Genomic DNA, 20,309 nt, shown 5'->3' on the forward strand with positions numbered 1-20,309 from the left:
CAGTGCTGCCAATACTTTTTGTCCAGACTCAACACTCCCCGCCCATGCCATCCTGATCACGCTGCTCTGAACCCCTTTCCTAAGATAGCACTTGGAGGTGAACACTGGTTCTTCAGCACTGGGGGCGCTCTTAGCCACCCCCACTCACTCTGTATCATTCACGAGCATTTACATTTTTATTTTTAATATTCCAATTATGCTGTTGCCTTATAATGAGCTTGTGGTTATCTGAAACTCTTAGGCATTTACTTTCACAAATAAATTTTGGGGCACCAGGTAATTTTTTTTTTTTTTTTGCTGCCAGAGTCCATCCTTATTGTTTGCGAGCTACCTCGTCATAATTTCACCCTGATGGCTTATTTTGAATCCTCATCCTTCTGTCCAGAGAAATGTCAGCTAATATGGTTTCCGTAGACAAAGGCAATAGTTCGTCACCATTTCTGTCCCTTTCCTGGTGTTCCCCTCTAGACAATATCCCAATGTGTTGCCCCCATCCCTGGACTGGTGTGTGATTGCCAGGGCCAAACATAGTGGGACACTTACTTTCTTGATATGAAGGTCCCCTTCTATTTGTCCAGCCTAAGATTGTGACAATTCATGGTTTATGTGGCATTTGTTATTTAGTAGAATTCTGAGATCTTTTTCATGTAAAATCTTCCATTCATAGAAGCTGCTGCCTGGAATATCATGGGCAGTTTTGAATTTTTATTAAGAATCCAGCGATTGCGTTTCCCTATTGCCTGCAGTAACCGTTGCTTGTCGTTTCCAAAAAGGGAATGGGAGAGTTTGGCCGTGTCTGAGCACAGCCCTAATTGGCTAAAGAGGGCTGTCATCTCTGTGGCCAGGCATCTCTCCTGAAGGAGTGGACCTTCAGATGGTGACGGATGAGCAGAGCTTAATGTCAAGCCCCAGGGACAAACACACAGCACACTTGAAAATGTCCTGGCAAACATTGCCCAACAAAGAGCGCTTTGGGATCGGCAGGGAATGCGTGCACTCCACGAGGGCTCTCCAGGCAGGCATTTGTGGTTACAGCATGCTGTTCACTGACGGTTTGCTTTTTGGCCCCTTCCCAGCCTTAAATAAATAAAGATGATTTATCATGTGAGACATGGGAGTTTCCCTTTATAAATCGAAAGTATAGAGTAATGGGAATATAATGGAAGGCTTATTGTCTGGGAAAGGAATGAAATCCTGGCTAACATCATGGCAGTTGGGTCTCCCCTTGCATCCTGATCTCTAAGAGGGCTTGAAGTAGGGACTAGAAGGTGTCTAGGAGCAAAGGCATCCCCTTTTGCTTCCTCTAGAACTTTTTCTTCTCCCCCCACCCCCGTCCCGTCAAAAGCGGTGGAGCCCTACATATCTGGTAGTGACTCAGCTAAATTTCTTGCAGTGAGATGGCCCTCCTTGTAACTCCACCGGAGAGTCCCTGTAATTCCGCGGTGTGTGTGTGTGTGTAATACAGATAAGAGTTTGGACCGGCACTGTCCAAAAGCACTTTCTGCCATGATGGAAATTTTCTGTAATCTGTGCTGTCCAATACCGTAGTCACCAGCCACGTGTGGCTTTCGAGCACTTGAGATGTGGCCAGCGTGATGGAGAAACTGAGTTTTTATTGCATTTAATCTTAGTGAATTTTAGGTGGCCACATGTGGCTGGTGGCTGCCATGTTGGACAGCATAGCTCTACACCACAGAGCTGGTTTCAAGCCATTTACTCACCTACTCACTCTCTCTGTCTCACTCACGTATTCAACAGAAGTTCTCTTACCAGCTGCTACCTGCCAGGGGCTTAGCTGGAGGCTTATAGCCTTACAGAGGTCATAAGCCACAGCCCCACACTACAGAGAACTTACTGTCTCATGGGGACAAAGGACAAGTAAAAGATAATTCAGGTGAAGTGTGGAAAGTAAGAGAACAGAGGTGTATACTAAGTAGCAGTCAGGAAGTCATGCGAAATTCTGTGTCTGGAGGATACTTGGAAAAGGTTCACAAAAGAAGTGATGTTCAACTGTGTGTTCAAATAATTATTTCTAAAATCCTGGACTTGACATTTGTTTTTAGAAGCAACCTGGAAGATCCAGCTCTAGCCCAGCCTCAAGTCTAGCCCCCTACATAGCTTTTCATCAATGCCTGGCAACCACACCCACAGAAACATACTTCTCTGTTTTGGTATCATCAACAAATCCATTAATCAACCAGCTAATACCAATAGGAAATGTGCTTTCAACATAGGTCAACATCCCCACAAGTTCACGGCAGTCATCCAGTCCAATGACTTTTTAATCAATAAGAGAACTAAGGCTCAGAGCAGAAAGCCATTTAGGTAGAGTGCAGACTAGGCACTGCTCAGGAGGGTGGGACAGGTGGGGCTCCCAAACAGACAGAAGATATTTATGGCCAGAAGACAATTCTTTGTCATTCTTAGTTTAGAAATTAATCAAAGGCATGAGAGCTTAAAAAACAACCATTTTTGGCTATCAGGATTAAAGAACATTTAGTACAAAAATGATACTTAGAATCATATTTGTGTACTGCCCAACGTTCTGATTCCTAAGGAAGGTTAACTTCGTCAAAACTGAACGTGGATTTAACAACCTAATGTCTGTATCAGTTATAGTGGAAGAAACCTTCCCTATCAACTCCCCGACCTCCACCTGGGACCACGCCTCCTTTTCACTGTCATCAATAAAGGATTTCATGGAAACTCAGCTGTCTTTGTACCTCTGACTAAGCTTAGATCACACTCCCATCAGAACCCCTGATTTTCCCTTCCAATGACAGATGGAGGATGAGTGTTTGAAGCAATACAAAGATCAGACAATGTAATTGGATGTGAAAAATAAATAAGAGGAGTACAATATTGGAAAGAGAGACAAGGATGTCATCATTTTAAGAGGGCATAATAACGTACATTATTAGATGCTAGATAAGTATAGCTAAAGGAGCATTCTTGAACGCACTGCGATGAAGAAACTTGAAAGAAATTATTAAAAGAGAAATCATCCTTATGAATTTAATAAAAACATTTCATTACACGAGAATAAAACAATTGAGATATTACGATCTTTTTTATTTTGAAATACTTTATACACATGATTGAATATATATATATTATATACACACACAAAGCAAAATATATATACATATTACAAGGCAAAGTAATGAAAGGGCACATGGTACCCAGAAATACAGAATCTCTAGAAAGAAAACAATATATAAAATATTTTTGGAATACATAAATAAAGATTTGAATAAATAATTATACTATGCTTCATATGGGAAGGCTAAATGTTATTGAAAGAGGATTTTTCTCGGTGAGACGTTTTATAGACAATATAATCAGAATAAAAAAGCCAAGAGACTTATTAATGGAGATACACAAAAGAATTTCAAGCTTTATTTTAAAAAACAGAGGAAATATTTATAATAAAATTATTAAAAGGTCGGTATTTAAAATACATGAAAGTTCAAAATAAATAAACATAGGTTAACGGAGCAGAAGAAAAGACCCAGAAATAAACTTGGCTAAATATAAAAAATTATTGTTTAGCATTTTGGAACCAGGAAACAATGAAAGATTATCTGATAAGTGTTGCTGGACACCTAGGAAATTACAGGGGGATAAGTCCATTGACACAACATGCCAAGTGCTTTCAGGAGCTGTGTGTAGAGTGTCTTTTAAACCCAGATGTGTCCCTTCAGGTGTTCACCATCTTGGAGGGGACATGGGCTGAACAGGCAACCACAGTGCAATATGACAGGTGCTCCAGCCAAAGTAAGCCTGGGTGCTCTGGGAAACACCCAGGAGGTCTCATCCCAGACTTGGGGGCCAGCAGAGGCTTCTTAGAGGAAGAGAAAGCTAGGATGGGAAGCTAAAGGTGGTGGAATTACCTAGCGGAAAGTGTCGTTTCAAGTGGATGGGTGAGACTGACACCAGGGTGCCTCTGTGACTTCAGGGGTGAAAGGAGGAGACACAGGCAACAGTTCTTTCAAGAATCTTACACGACAGAGGAACGGATAAAGAAGATGTGGCATATATACAATGGACAATTACTCAGCCACAAAAAGGAATGGAACTGGATCGTTTGTAGAGATGTGGGTGGACCTAGACACTGTCATACAGAGTGAGTCACAAATATCATATATGAACGCATATATGGGGAATGTAGAAAAATGGTACAGAGGAACCTATTTGCAAAGCAGAAATAGAGATACAGATGTAGAGAACAAATGTATGGACACCAAGAGGGGAAAGGCGGGGTGGGATGAACTGGGAGATTGGGATTGACATGTATACACTACTATGTATAAAATAGATAACTAATGAGAACCTACTGTATAGCACAGGGATCTCTACTCAATGCTCTGTGGTGACCTAAATGAGAGGGAAATCCCAAAAAAGAGGGGATATATGTATATGTATAGATGATTCACTTCACTGTACAGCAGAAACTAACACAACATTGTAAAGCAACTATACTCCAATTTAAAAGGTAAAAACGAATCTCACACCAATGGGCAGAGAAATAGGGCAGGAACTGGAGAGAGGTGTGGAGGGAAGGAAAGAAATTCTTTATGAAGGAGAGGCTGGAACAGGCTGACATCGTAATGGGAAGAGAGCATACGTGAGGGAGAATTTGAAGATACAGGAGAGAAAGAGAGGGAGAGAAAGAGAGAGAGGGAGAGAGAGAGAGAGAGAGAGAAACGTGAGTGTGCGAGGATAAATGATGAAGCTAGATCTCTACAGAGGCAGAAAGGAAGGGACCCAGGGCAGAGGTAGGAGAAATATGTAGACAAGACGGTTTTCTGTTTTTGTTTTTTCAGGGGAGGCTGTTTAATGAGCTCTGGGAACACGGCACAGCCTGTACAAAAGCATCAAACTTTGCTCCGTGGGAAAATACAGGAAAACAGAAAACCCGGATTTGCTGGGAGAGAGGACAGCGTTTCAGTTGGCTGTAGGAAGGGAGGAATGTTCCCAGGGCCTCAGGAGGGCAGTGGGGGCCTCAGCACCGAGAGCATGGGAGTCAGGGGGTGCACCCTGGGATCTGAAGGGCGAACTTCAGGAGGCTGGGGGTGGACCCCAGAAATGGATGGGAGGATGAGAGGGAGGATGGTTCTGGGAAGTGGGTAACTGTGTGTGGGTGTTTTGTTGAGGTGAAATTTCGCAGAGCATAAAAGTAACCTTTTTTAAAAAAATTTTAATTTATTTTTGGCTGCATTGGGTCTTTGTTGCTGCACGCAGGCTTTCTCTAGTTGTGGCGAGCGGGGGCTACTCTTTGTTGTGGTGTACAGGCTTCTTATTGCGGTGGCTTCTCTTGTTCTGGAGCACGGGCTCTAGGCACGCAGGCTTCAGTAGTTGTGGCACATGGGCTTCAGTAGTTGTGGTGTGTGGGCTCAGTAGTTGTGGCTTGTGGGCTCTAGAGTGCGGGCTCAGTAGTTGTGGCACGTGGGCTCAGTAGTTGTGGCGCACGGCCTCTAGAGTGCGGGCTCAGTAGTTGTGGCACGTGGGCTCAGTAGTTGTGGCACACGGGCTTAGTTGCTCCACGACATGTGGGATCTTCCCGGACCGGGGTCAAACACGTGTCCCCTGCATTTTTATTTTGGACTAGTTTTAGATTTACCTCTTAACCACTGCGCCATGAGGGAAGTCCAAAGTCCAAAGTAACTCTTTTAAAGTGAACAGTTCAGTGGCATTTAGTACATCCAACCCCTCTATATGGTTCCAAAATGTTTTCATCTCCCCCAGAAGAAACCCTGTACCTGCCAGGCCATTGCTCCTCATTCCCCCTCACCCCTGTCCCTGGTCACCACCAAGCTGCTTCTGTCTCTGTGGATTTGCCTTTTCTGGACATTTACTATAGATGGAATCATACACTATGTGACCTTTCTTGTCTGGCTTCTTTCACTGAGCATAGCGTTTTTGAGGTTCATCCACGTTGTAGTGCATTTCAGTACTTCCTTCCTTTTTGTGTCTGTTTTAGGCTGAATTATGTCTGTCCAAGATTCATATGTTGAAGTCCTAACCACCAGTCCCTCGGAATGTGACTATATTTGGAGATAGGGCCTTTAAAGAGGTAATTAAAGTAAAACTAGTTTATATGGGTGAGCCCTAATCCAATATGACTGGTGTTCTTATAAGAAGAGAGATCAGGACACAGACAACACAGACGGGGACAGACCGTCTGAGGACACAGCAAGAAGCCACCATCTCTGAGCCAAGGAGAGAAGCCTCATAAGAAACCAAGCCTGCCAACACCTTGATCTTGGACTTCCCACCCCCCAGAGCTGTGAGAAATAAATTTATGTTGTTGAAGCCGCCCAGTCTGTGGTGGTTGTTATGGTAGCCCTGGGAAACCAATACAAAGGCTAAAATTCTATTGTATGGATAGACCACAATTTTTTATCCACTTATCTGTTGATGGACATTGTGGTTGTCTCCATCTTTTGTGTTGGTTTTTGAGGAGAAGTTGATAGTTTTTTTTGATGGTTTCTTTCTTTCTTTTTTTTCTTGGTCACGCCATGCGGCTTGTGGGATCTTAGTTCCCTCACCAGGGATTGAACCCTAGCCCCCTGCAGTGGAAGTGCAGAGTCCTAACAACTGGACCGCCAGGGAAGTCCCTAGATAGTACGTACCAATACTAATTTCTAAGTTTTCACCAATGGACCATGGTTATGTAAGATTCTAACACTAGGGGAAGCTGGGTGAAGGGTATGTGGGAACTCTATGTTCCATCTTTGCAACTCCTCTGTAAATCTAAAACTAGTCCAAAATAAAAAGTTTAAAATAATAAAAAAGTCATTCACCAAAGAGGAAATACATTTAGGAAATAGACACCTGCAAGATGTGTATAACAATTAAAAAATCACAGATTTGGGTGTCAAATGTACCAAGTTTCTAATTCTGGCTGCGCTGATTACTAACTGCAATATTGGGCAAGATCCTTTATTTCTCCAAGCTCATTGTTCTCATCTCTAAAATAGGTATCCTAATTGTATATACTTCAAAGAGTTCCTAGGAGGAGTGAATGAGAAAATGCAGGCAGAGCGTTTTATCATAGTGCCTGGCATATAAACACTCAATAAATGGTGGTTTTTATGATTATTCTTGCAGGTGATCAAAGAAATGCAGAGTAAAGCAATGTTGACAGACCATCTCACACCTACTGAATCAGCAGATATAATAGCAGCAGCAACTATAATCCTCAGTGGCTGAGAAAGTATAATGAAATGGATACAGTCGTAAATGGTAAACCAGTGTAGCTATTTGGAAAAGCAATGTGGCAATATAGACATAGAAGAGACTACAAAAATGGTCACAACCTTCAACCCAGGACTCCTCCTAATAATTTCCAGGGTTCCAAGTAAGAGTACAATTGGAGCCTCGTATCCCATATGCTTAAATAGTTTTGAGTCATAGATCAGGTTACGAACTGTTAAATACAATGTGTTCTGTCCTTCTACTGTGTCAAATGTATTTTCACAACCACTGAAGGCCAGGTTCATGTTTAAAGTTCTCAGACTCCTCGGAGTTCCATATTGGAGTGTGATGACATGGGGAATGCCAGTCGCTGGTCTCCAGACCCATTTTCTTTCTAGTTTCTAGGTCATTGGGAGGGACCTCCTGTGGATGTGTATGGACACCACAGCCCACATGTCCAAACTCTGACCACAATCCCAGGTCCCCTTAGCCATTTCTTGGGTCCAGCTCTGTGCTCACTATTGATGAGATTGGACCTCAGAAGGAGAGACCCAGGAGCAGGTCTGGAGATGAGCTTGGGGCAGGGACTTCTGGGGGTCCCAGGTACCTGGAAGGGGGGTTGTGGACTTCAAGTGGGCATGTTCCTTTGGTCTGGGGGTTCCTTACCCTATGGGGAAGGACTCAGCCAGAAGAGCGTTGGAGAGACACCTCTTGCCTGATCCAAGTGTAGTACTGCTTTGATCCTGTCCTTAGAATCTCTCTAAAGGAAATCAAAGACAAAGATTCAGCAGAATAAAAGAGCTTTGGGCACAAAGATCACTGCATTATATTTGACATTGAAAAAACCCTCTAACCTGATGTCCTAAAGTCACGAAATGTTAAGACCATCAATGACGGTTAAGCTATCCTGAGAGATAGTATGCTGCCACCAGCACTGGTAACTGGGACAACAATGCAGCCACATGGGATAAGGTGCGTGTAGCTGGAGAACATTAAACAAAATCTGGCAGCTGCGTCAACATCTGTATGCACTGGGGGAGACCTGAAAGCAGTCTGCAGAAGTGAGAGCAGCTACCCAAGTGGGGGGTGTCACACTGGGAGGGAATTTCCTCCCCAAATTGTTTCTTTTCTGTGATTGGGAAGAGGCAGGGACTCTGAGGGGCTGGAGGGTAAGAGCTGGCTGGTTGCACTGGCGTCTTTGTGCACACTCAGTTTACCATAGCTGGAGGTATAAACCTGCTACCCGCCACACGGAAGCCAAAAAAGCACTTGAACCCATCATGCCACTCTGCACAAGTTGGAGATGTCTGTGAGCTCCCCCAGCCCCAAGCCCCTTTCTGTGGCGTGCCGCCTTGAGGTGCCTGCCCACGCCACAAACCATGCATGCAGCTTTTGCTTTGGTAGCTCATGATCATCTCCGTTGCGTTTGTTGAGCATTTATGGTGGGCTGAGTACCGAACGTGCCTTATCTTGCTGAATCCTCGCAACACTCCGGTGAGCTGGGAGCATCAGCCTCACGGGCTTGGACACCAAGGAGCTGCTCTGACGTCACGCAGCCTGGGAAGTAGAGGAGCCGGACTTTGACCCTCTGTGTTACACTTGGGCACATTCACCAGGAAATCACCAGACAAATGCTCCCCTTCTCTGCCAGGAACGACTGCCAGTGTCCCATGGGGCCAAAGGGCTCAATCAAAGCGACATTTCCATGGTTGTGAGAGAGTGATGGTGCTAATAAATAAGAGATAATGAGATAATGGGATGTTCACTAAATTTATTGTGAACATTATCATTTCATGACATACATAAGTCAAATCATTATGCTGTACACCTTCAATTTACATGGTGCTGTGTGTCAATTATATCTCAATAAAACTGGAATAAAAATAATGCAAGGAGAGAAATATTCAATTATACGATGAGGGCCATTTAAGAAGTTGTTACTGCTGTTGCTGAGGGGGTGAAGTGAAACAGGTGCTCCTCTCTACTGATGGACTGGTATAGTCCTGTTGGAAAGCGATTTGCTGCACTTGGCCCGGTAATTACACTTGTTACATACATTCTAAAGAAATCATCTGTAAGCAGAATAACAAACTTTTTAGAAATCATCTAAATAGAAGTCAGTTAAATAATCCTTGATAAATTCATTAGAACGTCCCAGATTTTCCTGTTAACAATCACTTGAGGCACTGGTTACCCATACAGATTATGGTCTCGGTCCCTGGAAAATTCCGATTCAGTGGGACTGGGATGGTGCCCAGGAATCTACATTCCAAGGCGATTCTTATCATCAGATGAATTTGGAAAACACTGATAGAGGAAATATATGAAATGTCATTGAAGCTAATGTTTATAGTGATAATGTAATTGTATTGAAAAATACGCATGACATTTTAAGCACTAAGAATGTCGAATGAAATAACAAGATATGAAAGTCTGTGTAGTATTTGTCTAATTCAACAAGTATTTAGTGAGCACCTACTTTGTGCTAGGCCGTGGGGAGATACAAAGCAAAACAGCCACCATCTATCCTCAAGGAGCTTAGAGTCTGATGGGGAGATGAACAGTAAAATCAAGTAAAAGATAAACCAAAACTAATTCCATACTCATCCAACTGGATGATGATTCTCTCTACATATGTGTCTCTTTCACTAGGTCAGAGAGGCCTTGGAGAACTAACTGCTTATTAGCTCTGTGTCTTCAACGCCCAGCAAGGGCTTATTACACTGCAGTTTTGAAGGAAGGAATGTGTTACATGGATTTGGCAGAAAAGTAAGGAAAATAGGAGCAGGAAGAGAGTTAATCAAGGTCCACAGCCATTGCTGCATTTTGCATAGCGGGGCAGAAAATATTTTCTTTAAGGTGACCTCTGGGTACCTGTAACCGAAAGCGGGGTCTGGCTGCTCGCTGCTCAAAAACTGGTAAAGAGGCAAAGTTGGTGGAAAGGAAAGTTTGCTTTATTTTAGATGCCTGCAACCAGGTGGGGAGTGGGGGAGGGCAGAAGCCTGTCCAAAGGCCCACTCTCCCCACTGACAACCATGGGGCAAGAGCTTTTATAGGCAGAGGGAGGGGGCCACACGCAGAAACAGCACAGTCAGCTCTGACAGTCATCTTGAAATTGGTCATCGGTGGTCTGACCAGCATCTTTTTTTTTTTTTTTTTTTTTTTTTTTACCAGCATCATCATTTTGATTGTTTTAAGCACAGTTAGTCTTCAGTTCCAGGGTTGGTTTGTTTCCATTTCTTTGAGGCCAATTCTTGGAATTGTGGCAGCTTATGTCATGGTTACAGTCTGATCATCATGTAGTTAACTTCTTCCACCTGGTGTGGGTTTCAGTATCTATAAGACAGCTCACAGGATATGGCTCAGAATATTATCCGCAGCCCTTAAGGAGGAACTAAAAGTCCTTGACTATGCTTAATGACTAAACTATTATTATTTGGTCTCCTTTGACTGTTTTCCTTTGTTTCTACACTTTCTCACTTCTCTGATTAAATTTATTCTTTGGCTAAAGTTTTTCCACAGACAAAAGGCAGGCTGAGGACATTGCGGGGTGGGGGCGGTGGGCAAGGACTATAGGGTCCTGCTCCGTTTCATACCTGCAGACAGAGGACGGCAAACCCTCCAAGGTGAATAGCAGCCCTGGGCTAGAGGGACCATGTGGGTCTCTGGAAGCTGATATTCCAGGTCAGAGGTCAGAGCATCTGCCCCAAAGCCAGGATCCCTACTGACCTAGGACCAGGCACATGCTTGGGTGGGGATAGAGGGGCATGTGACTTGGCTTCCCATTCAGGAAGAGCCTCTAGTTCCACCTCAGGGTTATCTCCAAATGAGGTTATAAATACAGTCACAGGGATACACTGATAGGATTGGACAAAAAGTTTGTCTGACACTTTGGTGCTTGTGTATCATGACTGGACTGTATTTCTTCTGATGTACTATAAATAGTTTTTAATTAATCCTACAATTATCCGTCACACACTCCAACACACGCCTTCCCATCTGTGTATGAGCCTCCAAGTTGCATTTGCTGAATCCCATAGGTCCTTAACATTATGTCCATTTTTCTTCCAAACTCTTATTCCCACCAGCAACATATTGGATTGGCCAAAAAGTTAGTTCGGGTTTTCCGTAAGATGTGATGGAAAAACCCGAACGAACTTTTGGGCCAACCCAATATTATAATAATCCTGAGTCTCTTGAAAATAGCTGCAGATGCCAATATTCTCATAGAAGAGCCCATACAGGAAACTTTTGCTTATGTATGTTCAACATCCAAAGTGCTTTGAGAAATCAGGAAGTAAATGAGTTGTAATTCTGCAAGTTGTTCAGCCCTCAGAACTGCCCCATGGTGGGTAATCTGTGCCTGGGCAGGATCATTCCTGTGAAGATGAACTTCTAATGCAAACATGTCTTCAGCTGATGGGATCACTGAATTTCATCTTGCAGGAAGACACAGTCAGAAGGGCCGTGCAAACACCTTTCCCTGACAGTGTAAATTCCCTGCAACCCTGTAGCCCTGGGCTTAATCAAACAGTAAGTCAGACCCTAAATCGTCAATACAAATTTAGAAAATAGAAACTCTAGTCGGACAAAAATACCAATAATGAGGTAGAAACCAGTACATGGCTTGGGGCCCGTAAACTAAGTTCTAGTCACTTGTGTGTGACCTCCGCCTAGAGCTATCCTTAGACCTGGACAGGAGCGGCCCTACCCTAGGCTCCATGCTTTCAGAGGCCTTGTCCTAGCTCTTCTGCAGGCGTGGTCTTCCTCTCAGGGGAGGAGTCTCAAGGGCCAAGGAGCATAGCCCTCAAGGCCTGTGCCTCCCCATTTTAGGCCATTCTCTGGGGACCCAGGTTGCTAGAATTTTCTGCCCCCCAAACTCCAAGGCTTGACTCTGGGACCTGCTCGGGCTCCTTTGCTGAGTCCGTCCTCCTGAGGGCAGACCACACTGAGTGTGGGGGGAAGGGCAGATCTGCAGAGCTTGGTCCTGTGGGCTGAGAGGTGAGCCTGCAAGTGTGAGGTTTCTTGCAGTGAAGATGTAGCTGGAGGGAGTGAGATGGGAGGGGAGGTTGCCCCCATGCTAGTGGTGGGCTTTCCTACGCCCATCTGCTCCAGTGCAGAATTCCAAGCAGCCTGAGAATCCTAAACTTGGGTCTGCCTTGCTAGGTAAAAAATGAAGGTATATATGTCAAGGTAGAGGGATAGAATATATTATTTATTTATTTAGGCTGCTCCAGGTCTTAGTTGTGGCATGCGGGATCTTTAGTTACGGCATGCAGACTCTTAGTTGTGGCATGCATGTGGGATCTAGTTCCCCAACCAGGGATCGAACCCGGGCCCCCTGCATTGGGAGCACGGAGTCTTACCCACTGGACCACCAGGGAAGTCCCGACTATATTGTCTTTAATAGTTTGTTAGCTTGATGTGTAACCTTTAAATATTTAGACATGTGGTATATGGGCCTCCACTTGTCCTCTTATTCTAGGCCGCAAACGTTAGGGGTCAGCCTGCTTCAGGCAAACTTCTCCAGCCCTTGAAGCGCGAAACTTCTCTGCACCATAAAGCCTCGGGCTCCATCAACTCTACTGGCTTTTCGGCTCTTTCATTCTTTGAGTGTTAGCTGATGAGGCTGAAACCGATAAAGAAGAATGCAAGTAATTTCTTTCCACTGGTGTTTTAGGTGGGATTCTTTTGGATGTAAGGGACAGAAATCCAACTCAAATTGGCTTAAGCAAAGAAGAGATTTTTGGGGTCCACTTGCTTCAGACATGTTCAGCTTTAGTTGTTCAAACCCATGTTGTCACAATTTGTTTCTGTTTCTTGGTTCCGCATTTATTCTGTGTTGGCTTCATTTGGGGGCAAGCCAAGATGGCCACCAGCAGCTCCAGGCTTGAATTTAGCAACTGCAGCAAAAAGAGAATGGTTCTTTCCCTGAATGGTCCAGCAAAAATCCTAGATAAGGTTCTCAGTGGCCCTGCTTGTGACACATGCTCATCTTCTGAATCTGAATCATTGTGACCCACTGGCCAGGCAGTTGGGGGAGTGGAAGATGCCATTTGGGGCAAAGGTTTTTTCCAACAGGCAAAGGTGGGTTCTGATGCCAGAAGAAGGAGAAATAGATGTTAGGTAGGCCAAAACAACAGACCCTCCAGCAATGCTTATTACAGGGACTGCGGGGACAAAGGCAGCAGAAACGTACAATAGTTGATGAAAGTCAGAGCCAGGGATGAGGTGATGCCGTGGGGAGGCGTGCTAGGGTGGTGGGTGAGGGGTACCCAGCCTCCTCTTGTTACAGCTAATTGGACTCCAGCTGAACCAATCAGAATTTTTCTAAAATAAACTTGTGACTCAGAGACTCTGGAAAGTTCTGTTAAGTATTTGGATTGAGGAGCTACATGGAGATAAGCAGAGAAAGGTAGCCTGTGAATGAATGAAGCAGAAATGCAGAGAACGCCAGGGACTGGGCAGCCCCAGAGAGACGAAAAGTGTGAGCCACAGCTCTTCCCCTCCAGCCAGTGGTCCCGGCCCCTGGCGAGGCGGGGCTGTATTTTCTGCCCTTGGCAGAGAATCCTGGGTCCTTCCAGCACATTTCCCTGGTGTGGGGGTCAGTGTGGGTATGTTTTAAAGCTGGGTTGAATAGTTTGCTGTTCTGCAAACCACAGATAACACCAAACATAATCCAAACAGAAAGGCAGGGAAGGAAGGAGGTTTTTCCTTCTAACTCCTCTTAAGAATTCATTCAGGTGTTTCTCAAGAGCATTTTGATTTTTGTCTTAATTTTTCACAGACATTGGGAGAAGGGGGAGGGAGAGGTGCACCTTTAACAGCAAGGCCTGGTTGTGCTCAAGGTCTAGGACAAGAAGCTCTGATGGGCAGAGCTATTGGAAAAGGCCATTGCTCGCTAGTCTGTAGCCCTTATTCAAAAGGTGGACCGTGGAGAGGTTTGGACACCCAGGCCGCGTTTGTGGCAGCTGCGTCTCTCCGATGCGTACACTACATTCCCCAAGAATTTTATATAAAACCAATGGTGATAAACTAAATCCGATTATCAGTGCTTTGGGGGAACCTACGCTCTTCTCTTATAACCTCTTAAAATCCCTTTGTGAAGTGGACCACCATCCCTTCATGAGCATGTGTATAAGATCGTATTTTGAAAATCAGAAAACAAAAGCAGTATTTTGGAAAAGACCCAGCGAACAGGACAAGCAATCTAAAAAAATCCAGTTTCTGCTCCGTGCTGATTTCACTAACTGCTGCTGGAGCCAAGTGGAGGCCAGATTACAGAACCTGACTTCACTGAGCAAATCTATTACTGGAAAAGTGGGAAAAGGAGATTAAAGAAATACTTTTGCAATCATCTGTAATGAACATTATTCATTTTACTGTCAGAAGAAAATATTTCTCGCGAAAAAGCATCTGGCCATTTTGAGCAATTAAAAGGGAGGGGTGAGCTGACCGCACACCCCTCCCTTTTAATTTTGTTTTTTCTTAATTTTGGAGTTTCATTTTAAGTTTGCTTTCCTTTTAAGATGCTACATAGTCAAACAGGATTGGACTGGTCTTTTATGGCGTCAAATTAATTCACAGTCAAACTCTCAATCACTACTTGGCGGATTATCTGAAGTTTCTCTCACACCCCCTCCCCGCCCCTGCCGAGCTGGTTCCCTCTCTCCTGACCCCTCTGCTGCCTGACTCACTTGCCGTGATCCCCAGCGAGGGCCACACGGGGAAGGTCAGGACCGCACTGGGGCTTAGTTTGCTCAGCTCTAGCCTCACCTGGTAGCCTCTGCCTCATGCTGATGAAAGGCAGCGTGGTTGATTCCATTAGCGTGTGATCCTTCGTGGGAGTTTTACCTGCACATCACTGGTACCGTTGGGCCCCCTGGTCATTTTTCAGCCTCGCCTCCTAGTGACCCACCCCTCTGGCTCTGAGGCCAGCCTCAATGAAGTAATTTGTTGTCTTTTGGTCGTCCGTGCTTTGCTCATGCAATTTCCTCTGCATGGGACATGGATGACCTCCCCTTCCTGCCTTCTTACTTCCCTTCAGCCTCCAGACTCCCTCTGGTCGGCTTATACGTCACCTTTCCAGTCTTGGTTCAAATGCCTCCTCTGAGGACATCTCTGATTCCACTTGAAAGACACAGGGCTTCCATCTCTGGGGATCCCTTTGTGCTCTAGACCACCATGATAGCAATAGGTTGATTGTATTGATAGAATAATTGCATGTTTATGTGCCTGTCTCCCCACGAATCACACCAGTGAGCCCTTACTGAGTACTTCCACGTACCAGGCACTGTACTAGCTTCGGACCGATGTTCTCACTGGATCAGCACAGCACCCCTGCAAGGTAGCTTTTACTATCACCCCCATTTCCCAGCTCAAGGAAGTGAAGCTCAGAGCTTGGTAATCCACCCACATCTCACAACAAGTAAGTACAACCCAGGTTCACCCCGCTCCTAAGTCTGTGCTCTCAGCTGTCATGTAAGCAAATTTGGGACAGAGATTGTCTCTGATATTTGTATCTTCGATGCCCAGCCTAGGGGAGGTGCTCGATGGCTCACTGTTGAAAGAATGAGTACATTTTACAGGCTTTGCCAGACCCCACTCCATGTAGATCATTCCCTGAGGTGTTAATTACCTGCTGGGGCTCCCTTCCTAGAACACCTGTGACACCAGCATACACAGTAGACACAGGATGCTGACGCAGTTTGTCACAACGATAACAGAAACATAAAAGGATATAAGGCCAACCAAGGTGGGCTACTTAAAACACTGCCAGTTGTGTGTGTGTGTGTGTGTGTGTGTGTGTTTGTGTGTGTGAAGATTTACTCCAAAAGCTGAGGGTTTTAAAATATATATGACCCTATTCAACCTATCTGAGGTTTTCATCTTTTTTTATTTTGAAGAGAATTTTAAAAGTGCTGACCCTTATCGACAACATTGGAATAGCACAGTAGAGCTGATAAAAGTATTGTATCAATGCTGAAGTTGGTAACTGTAGCATGGGATTTTAAGAAAATACCCCTATTCTTAGAAATATGTATGATGAAGTATTTAGGGGTAAAGGGCCATGACGTACACACTATGACGTACACCCTAGTTTTGTGTATATCTCTATCCATCTATATCTGTACTTATATTTATATTGAGAGGGAAAGACAATGATAAAGCAGATGGGATAAATGTTACCAATACGTGAATCTGGGTAAAGAATATATGAATGTTCTTTGCACTATTCTTGTTTGTGCAACTTTTCTGTACGTTTGAAATTACATCCAAATGAAAAGTTTTAAAAAAGTGCTGACCTTGGGAAAAATCAACACTCCAGAGAAAAAGGTGTGATGAATGCTTTTCTTTGAAATACAGGGAGCAGGGGCTGGTGAGGTTGAATGAGAGTTCCTTTAGACTGACTTGTCATGGCTGGGTTTCCTTCCCGATTTCTATGCCTTGAATCTGTTTCAAGTTCAGCTGGCCCAGTTCTGTGAAAGGCAGTTGGGTTTCCTTGCAGATGTGACACTGGGAGAACAGTGACGCCTGTGCCTTGGGGGAGCCACCCAACACGTGCTGGGGCAGACGCCCAGGTGGTGTCAGGCCTGCAGCCACAGATGCGGCTCCCCTCAGAACAGTGGGTCTGCAGTCGGAGAGCCCCGGCCTCCGCATCGCAGGGCCGTGGGACAGTAGCGTCTGTGTGGCTGCAGACTTGCGCCCTGTGAGTGGGGACAGCTAGGGCTATCTGTGGCCCTCACATCTGCTGACTTCATTCACCAAGGCGACCCTGTGTCCCTCCAGTTGTAGACCTTCTCACCCTTCAATACATGAACTGTCATGAGAATCCCTCCACAAACATTTTCTAAGCATCTACTTCCTTGTTGCTGGGGACCGCATGATGTGATTACGTGTAGCATTTTAAAAAACTCTTGTGCTAAATTCATGGGCATCGTGCAATGAATATCACCCCTCGCCCCCATTTTCCAGAAGTGGAGGCCGAGTCACAGAGGTTAAGCAATTTCTGAGGTAACACGGTTAGAAGAAAGTGGTGTCGAGATTTCCCCAACCAACCTACAGCCTCGCAGGGGAGGTAAGAGGGTCCATGAACATTAATATCAGGCTGAAGGAAAGGGGTGCCCAAGACAGACCCTAACTCTTGGCTGGGAGATGAAAAGGGAGAGGAATCGCTTTTGATTCTGGGGTCGGTGTGGGAAGCTTCATCGGGGAGGTGGCCTTTGTATAGCGCCTAAGAGAATGATGAAAAGTTACATAAGGAAAATAATTTTAAAGAGAAGGGGATTCAAGGCAGAGCTATGGAGGGCTGCGTTGGTGGAAAAACTACACGGGGGTTGAGAAGATAACAGCTGGCCTTGACTGGCACTGTTGGTTTTTGAGGCACAGGACTCGAACGTAGAATGGTACAGGATGTTTGCAGCAGCTGTTCAGAACGCAATCCAGGGCCACCATGTCATCTATGACAAGAAAAAAAGAGCTGCTACCCAGACCTCACTGGATCATTTTTTCAAGAGGGTAGATAGAACTGAATCCAGCAAGGAGCCAGAACCTGTGCCATCCATGTCAGGTGTGAGTGACGTTGCAGCTCGCCCTCCGTCTCCTGTTGCTGACGATCCTTCAGCTCTAGCATCTCCCACCTCCTCTCCCTCCTCCAGTCAGTAACTCTTCTTGCCTGTTCACTCGATGCCAGCCCCTGGATGCCAGCTGTTGTACTGTGCTACTGTACTTTTCAAGGTACTGCACTGTAAGAGTCAAAATGTTATCTTTATTATTTGTGTGTGTTTGTTTTTTATGTATTCTTTGTGTGAAATTATTATAAACCTATTACAGTATAGTACTATACAGCCGATTGTGTTAGTTGGGTACCTAGGCTAACTTTGCTGGACTTACACACAAATTGGACTTGCAAATGTGCTCTTGGAATGGAGCTTGTTCGTATGTACGGGACTTACTGTAGTAGTAATAGGAGGAGTCACAGTAGTAGTTGTAACAGTAGCAGTAGCAGCAATAGTAATACAGTAATAATAACAGTAGCAGTAGTGATAATATTAGTAGTAGCAATAATAGTAGCAGTGGTAGTAACAGTGGTTGTTGTTGGTGGGTTGGGTATTAAGTCCTGGAGCACTTCAGAAGCTGCACTAGGAGTTTGGCTTCTATCCCACTTGCCTTGATCAAGCTGGTGATTGCTCCCTGCTTGGGGGCATATGAGAGGTTTTTTAAAATGTTGCAGGCTCGTAGGATAAAAGATGCTTTGGAGACAAGACAGTCTCCCCTCCCCAGCCATTTCCTTATTCTTTTCTCAACTCTGATTCTGGTATTGGATGCTTTCCCAAATCCTGCAAAACAAACAAACAAACAAACAAAACAACCCCCCCACCCCCGCAAAACCCCTCTAAAAAAAACTTTTACTTGCTGTGCAGTCTGTAGGTAACTTAGAGGAAAGGCCTGGGGGGCAGACACCACAGGCAGGATGGAGAACGTGGGGCAGACCCAGCGGTCCCAGGGGCGGGGGCAGCTCATTCGCAGGAGCCAGGTCAGTCCTCCGGAGACTGTTTGGCAGGAGAGGACACAGTAGTGAAGGGCAGAAAACCCATCCCAGGTTGTGCCAGTTCCCGTGGGCACCCCCCAACCTGGGACACCTGACCAAACCTGAGAAAGGTACAGGAAAACGTGTGTGTGTGTGTGTTGTGTCTTGTGCGTGTACTAAAATACAACTTCTCAAATAAGGTTTTCCCCTGCAAGGAATACAAATTTTAAAAAACTTGACTGTTCAGTACGGGGCAGGGGAGGAAGAGAGGGTAAGACCAGCTGCTTTCGCCTCTTAGGGAATGTTTGCCTAAGTGACCCTTAGGTATGGTAAAGATATAATCATTCCTTTCCCAAGGTAAAGTTCATGGGGATTTATTTCCTCCTTACCAGAAACCATGAATACTGTTAGTGAAAAGATGTAAGGCCAATGGGCGATCAGAAGTCCAACTTGCCCATGTTAAAGGCACAAGCAGATTTTCCTTCTAGGATTCTCCTCCTCGACACAAAGCTGTTTAATAACAATAAGCTTCTAGGTCTTCTCTGCCTAAATCCACGTGGGGAATATTAACAGTTTCATTACACCGGCCGTACAGAACTGGGAAGTTTGTGAAAATATGTAAGGCCTCTGGCTTTAAGAGAAAAACAGATTTACATTCCTTCCCGCCTCAGCAGGAAACCTTAAATCAGAGGCAACCAACAAATCAACACATGCTTATCTGTCAGCACACTTGTCCCCGTTTGTAATTATCCATTTATTTGTGTGTGATCAATGCTAGTCCCCTCATTAGGTTGTAAACTCCCTGAGAGCATTTGTCTTGATCAGCCTTGAACCCCAGGGCCCAGGCAGTGCCTGGAACACAGGGCACTCTCTAAATATTTGTGTAAAGAAGAAAGGAAAGGAGGGAAGGAAGAGAGGGAGGAAGGGAGGGGGAGAAAGAAAAAAAAGCAAGGAAAAGAAGCAGCTAGTAAGAAATGTTACAAGGGGAAAGATTCTTTGCAACCATTCTGTCCCCCAGCATACAGGTTTACTTGTCACATGTTCCTACATAGAAAATGGAGATAATAATAGTACTTATCTCAATTGCTATTTGATAACTCAAATTGTTGTTTTAAATATTTTAAGTTATTTTATGTCAGACGAGAGAGGCCACTGTCCTGGGCCCCATGCTTTTGCTGTCCTCTGGCTATGCCCCTCCCCTGAGTACAAAGTCACAATGGGACTTCCCTGCCCAGAGGCCCCAGTACACTCCCAGTGTGGACCTCTCCTGATGGCCCACCCAGGTTTTGCACTGAAGTGTGTGCACCTCTAGGCCCAAGAGCATCCAAAGGAGTGACTGTCTGCAGGGAACAAGGTGTGGACGGAGCTGGGAGGTCCACACACTTGTGCTTGAGGCCCCCTTGTGATGTGGGATGGAGTCTGAAACCGATGGGGGTGGGAAGAGAGTGGGAGTCACAGCGTCATGGCCAAGGCTACCCCTCCCTGTGTGACCAAGGTCCAGGACAGAACCCCAAGGAGGCTGAGAATTCTAAATTCTAACCTGGTCTCCCAGGCCATTTTGAAGGTCTGTTTGTCTAGA

Source organism: Grampus griseus (genome assembly GCF_964374135.1).
Source record: "Grampus griseus genome assembly, chromosome: 2".
Classification (NCBI taxonomy): domain Eukaryota; kingdom Metazoa; phylum Chordata; class Mammalia; order Artiodactyla; family Delphinidae; genus Grampus; species Grampus griseus.